The following is a 6,000-nucleotide window of genomic DNA, read 5'->3' as shown; positions in this document are numbered from 1 at the left end:
CAGGTAAAGAACCCACCTGCCCAATGCAGGAGATGTAGGAGACCCAGGTTCGGTTCCTGGCTTGGGAAGATTCCCTGGAGAAGGGAATGGCAACCCATTCCAGTATCGTTGCCTGGAGAAACCCATGGACAAAGGAGCCTAGTGGCCTACAGTCCATAGGGATTGTAAAGAGTCGAAAGTGACTAAAGGGACTTAGTTGGCCAGCCAGCCACACACAAAGCATAGGAAAAGGTATTTAAAGAGGTTGTTCCTATAGTTTGAGATTACATAGACTGTTAGTTCTTTTTAATTACTAAATATTTGAGTACTACAAAACAGTATATATGTTAATTAACATCTGCACCTGTGTTCAGTTCAGTCAGTTCAGTTCAGTCGTTCAGTCGTGTTCAACTCTTTGCAACCCCATGGACTGCAGCATGCCAGGCTTCCTTGTCCATCACCGATCCCGGAGCCTACTCAAACTCATGTCCATTGAGTCAGTGATGCCATCCAACCATCTCGTCCTCTGTTGTCCCCTTCTCCCACCTTCAATCTTTCCCAGCATAAGGGTCTTTTCAAATGAGTCAGTTCTTTGCATCAGGTGGCCAAGCATTGGAGCTTCAGCATCAGTCCTTCCCTTATGGGAAATCAGGATTGATTTCCTTTAGGATGGACTAGTTGGATCTCCTTGATGTCCAAGAGACTCTCAAGAGTCTTCTCCAACATCACAGTTCAAAAGTATCAATTCTTCGGCACTCAGCTTTCTTTATAGTCCACTCTCACATCCATACGTGACTACTGGAAAACCATAGCTTTGAGTAGAAGGACATTTGTGGGCAAGGTAATGTCTCTGCTTTTTAATATTCTATCTAGGTTGGTCATAGCTTTTCTTCCAAGGAGTAAGCGTCTTTTAATTTCCTGGCTGCAATTACCATCTACAGTGATTTTGGACCCCAAGAAAATAAAGTCTGTCACTGTTTGCATTGCTTACCCATCTATTTGCCATGAAGTGATGAGACCAGATGCCATGAACTTAGTTTTATGAATGTTGAGTTTTAAGCCAACTTTTTCACTTTCCTCTTTCACTTTCATCAAGAGACTCTTTAGTTCCTCTTCACTTTCTGCCATAAGGGTGGTGTCATCTGCATATCTGAGGTTATTGATATTTCTCCCAGCTATCTTGATTCCAGCTTGTGCTTCTTCCAGCCCAGCGTTTCTCATGATGTACTCTGCATATAAGTTAAATAAGCAGGGTGACAATATACAGCCTTGATGTACTCCTTTACTGATTTGGAACCAGTCTGTTGTTCCATGTCTGGTTCTAACTGTTGCTTCCTGAACTGCATATAGATACACCTGTAATGCTCAAAATTCTCCAAGCCAGGCTTCAGCAGTACGTGAACTGTGAACTTCCTGATGTTCAAGCTGGTTTTAGGAAAGGCAGAGGAACCAGAGATCAAATTGCCAACATCCGCTGGATCATCAAAAAAGCAAGAGAGTTCCAGAAAACATCTATTTCTGCTTTATTGACTATGCCAAAGCCTTTGACTGTGTGGATCACAATACACTGTGGAAAATTCTTCAAGAGTTGGAAATACCAGACCACCTGACCTGCCTCTTGAGAAATTTGTATGCAGGTCAGGAAGCAACAGTTAGAACTGGACACGGAACAACAGACTGCTTCCAAATAGGAAAAGGAGTACGTCAAGGCTGTATATTGTCACCCTGCTTATTTAACTTCTATGCAGAGTACATCATGAGAAATGCTGGACTGGAAGAAGCACAAGCTGGAATCAAGATTGCCGGGAGAAATATCAATCACCTCAGACATGCAGATGACACTACCCTTATGGCAGAAAGTGAAGAGGAACTCAAAAGCCTCTTGATGAAAGTGAAAGTGGAGACTGAAAAAGTTGGCTTAAAGCTCAACATTCAGAAAACGAAGATCATGGCATCCGGTCCCATCACCTCATGGGAAATAGATGGGAAAACAGTGGAAACAGTGTCAGACTTTATTTTTCTGGGCTCCAAAATCACTGCAGATGGTGACTGCAGCCATGAAATTAAAAGATGCTTACTCCTTGGAAGAAAAGTTATGACCAACCTAGACAGCATATTCAAAAGCAGAGACATTACTTTGCCAACAAAGGTTCGTCTAGTCAAGGCTATGGTTTTTCCTGTGGTCATGTATGGATGTGAGAGTTGGACTGTGAAGAAGGCTGAGTGCCGAAGAATTGATGCTTTTGAAGTGTGGTGTTGGAGAAGACTCTTTAGAGTCCCTTGGACTGCAAGGAGATCCAACCAGTCCATTCTGAAGGAGATCAGCCCTGGGATTTCTTTGGAAGGAATGATGCTAAAGCTGAAACTCCAGTCCTTTGGCCACCTCATGCAAAGAGTTGACTCATTGGAAAAGTCTCTGATGCTGGGAGGGATTGGGGGCAGGAGGAGAAGGGGACGACAGAGGATGAGATGGCTGGATGACATCACTGACTCGATGGACGTGAGTCTGGGTGAACTCCGGGAGTTGGTGATGGACAGGGAGGCCTGGTGTGCTGCAATTCATGGGGTCGCAAAGAGTCGGACATGACTGAGCGACTGAACTGAACTGTGTATCGAACAGCAAACTTGGGAAATATAGTATTATTTCAATTGACATGCCCAATATAGTCTTCCTCAAACCTCAAAGGTAATTACCATCATGAATTTGGTGTTTTTATCCTAATAAAATCTTTAGTACTTTTCCTATATAGATACATATCCATAAATAGTATATAACACTTTCTGCTGGTTTTAACACTTTAAACAAAAGATATCATACCAGTATTCATATCTTCTGCAACTTATTTTTTTTCATTTTTTATCTTATTAAGTTTTACCCACATTAATACACATAGTTTAACTTTATTCATGTTAAGCATCAGATGGATAGACAGATAGGGAAATACTGAGACAGAGACAGATAGACTGACCATTTTATGAACATACTACAGTTTATCCATTCTCCTGTGAATGGACAGATAAACTGTCTCCAGTTTATCCTGATTCAAACAATAGAGCAGTTAAGATTCTCATACTAATCTTTTGTGTACATTATATTAATGCTATGCATCTGAGAGTGCAAATCCATTTCAACTTCATCAAATATTTTCCAAATTGCTCACCAATGATTTTACAAATTAACCCTTGCACCAGAAGTGTAGGGTCTCCCCTTGATCTACAATTTCACTCTTTGTATTGGCTGGCTTTTTAATTTTTTGCAGTATGATGAATGTGAAATTGTATCTCGCAATGATTTTACTTTGCTTTTCTCCAATTGCTGATTAAAATGAGCATATTTTGAGTGTTTATTAGCCATGCAGATTTTCTTTTCCTTTGTCCATTTTTCTACCAAGATTTCTTTTGTTTATTAATTTCAAGGAGTTCTATTTCTTAACAATAAGACTTTGTGGTTACCTCTGATGCAACTATACCTCCCAACTGGCATCTTGTCTTTTGACCTATGTAAGGTATGTATTTTTTAATATTATTTATTTATTTGGCTTCATAATAAATGCGGTTGCCATCTATGGTCTTAGCTGCCACATGCTGGCTCTCTGTTGTGGCACGTGGGGTTAGTTGCCCCATGGCATGTGGGATCTTAGTCCCCAGACCAGGGATTGAACTCACATCCCCGTATTGCAAGGCAGATTCCCAACCACTGGACCACTAGGGAAGTCCCAAGGTACATATTTGATGTAGCTGTGCTGTGCTCAGTCACCTAGTCACTCAGTTGTGTCTGATTCTGCAACCCTGTGGACTGTAACTTTCCAGGCTCCTCTGTCCTTGGGATTCTCCGGGCAAGAATACTGGAGTGGGTTGCCACATCAGTGGATCTGGATGCCCTCCTCCAGGGGATCTTCCCGACCCAGGGATGGAACTCGCATCTCTTATGTCTCCTGATTGGTAGGCAAGTTCTTTACCACTAGTGCCACCTGGGAAGAATTTTAACTATAGTCAGACTTGATACTCTTCCTTTTATGATTGAGTTTTTGTGTGTGTATCTTATATAAAAGCCTTTCCTATCCTAAAGACATAATGTATTCTCAAGGTTTTGACAGTTTTAAATTTTGGCTTTTCACATTTAGGTATTGGTTCCTCTGGAATTCATTTTTGTATGTGGGGTGGGGTAGGGATCTAATTTTAATATATTCTTTAAGAAAAAACTGTTGTTTTATCACCGTTACTGATCGTTTCCCCACCACCTCATTACGATACTGCTGTCATACCAAGTTTCCACATGTGCGTCAGCTCCTCACTCTATTCTTAACATCTATTTGTCCGTCTTTACTTTGTGCACATTATTACAGTTTTATAGTAAATCTTAATGCTTGGGAAGGCAAGTTTTCCTCAACTTGTTCACCAAAATTCTCGTGGTTCTGCATGCCTTTCTGCTCTTCCAATTAAATTTAAAAACAAGTTTCCCAATTTGAATAAAATGCTGCTGGAATTTTGACTGGACTGGAAGCACATTGAACTCATAAATTATTTGGGAGGAAGTTGATACATCTATACATTTTCCTGATGTTCAAAAATTCCTGTTCCTGAATATTGTATCTTTTTACACTTACAAAGACTTTCTTTAATGTCTTAAAATAAAATTTTATAATTTTCTATGTGAAGATATTATATATCTTTTGTTAAATTTATTCCTAGGTACCTTATATTTTTGTTGTTGCTATTACAAATGGTAACATTTTAAGTCTCTATATGATGTCTGAGATTTCTTCAAAATAATTCAGGTTGGACTTTAGAATCATGTTAATGTTTTATGGATTCACAAAATAAAATTATGTCGATAAGGATGCAGGAGTGGGGGACGATACCAAATTAAATACTAACAGGAAAAGAATGAGCCAAATTATACTTCAAATGAATAATGAAAACGTGAAAGTGCAAGTCACTCAGTCGGGTCCAACTGTTCGCAACCCCATGGACTATACGGTCCATGGAATTCTCCTGGCTACAATACTGGAGTGGGTAGCCAGATCCCTTCTCCAAAAGATCTTTCCAACCCAGGGATCGAACCCAGGTCTCCCGCATTGCAGGAGGATTCTTTACTAGCTGAGCCACCAGGGAAACCCCAAATGAATAATAAAAGACATTGAATGGGAAGGAAAAATAACCCAATATTTAGAAGCTCTAAATATGTTTTCAGTTTAAAGACAAAAAGAACCACAAGTAAATATTGAACTCCAACAAGTAGATTGCTTTTTTTAAGTGCTATGGGTATAGGAGTTATAAAAATATGAAACATATTGTGACATAAATGGTCTATAACTAATTGAATAAAATAAGAATCCATGAATCCATTCTTACAATAAATAAAAAATAAAGGGAATGGAAATTTCAACTTGTAAACATAGATGAAAGGATAGAGCTAAAAATCACCATTTGCAACCATCATAGTAAGAACTGATTTTAAAAGAATTATAAATAATTCTAAAATGAGTGAGTAAAAGTTTGATGAGGAATGGGGCATTTATATAATGTTGAAATATCCTGACAAATTACTTTTTTTTCAATATAAGCATTTCTTTTAATGGAAAATACAATGTAAAAACTATGCCAAAACTCAGAAGGTGTTTGGTGATAACTTTCTGTGTTTCTGAAATATCAAGATCATGATCTTTTTGATCATTATTTTTTTAATTTTATTTATTTTTTAACTTTACAATATTGTATTGGTTTTGCCATATTATTTTTACTTTTACTATTTTGTACGAGTATTAGGTGTTTATATTTGCTGTGAAATCTCCAAGCTGTATGATATTTTAAAAAATTTTTATTAGTGTACAAAAATTACAAAATTACATAGGAAAAAAATTAGCTTTATAATGGAGAAACATGGCAGACTACTTTAACCAAGGGTTCAAACTTAACATCACCAGTACTGAAATAGACTTACATCTGTGCCTACCAATGGGATGCACTGAGAGGGACACAGTGATGCCCTTCTATGTCATTTCTGCTAAAATGCATAAC

The sequence above is a fragment of the Bubalus bubalis genome, chromosome 4 (genome assembly GCF_019923935.1).
Source record: "Bubalus bubalis isolate 160015118507 breed Murrah chromosome 4, NDDB_SH_1, whole genome shotgun sequence".
NCBI lineage: Eukaryota > Metazoa > Chordata > Mammalia > Artiodactyla > Bovidae > Bubalus > Bubalus bubalis.
Note: the sequence above shows the minus strand (reverse complement) of the source record.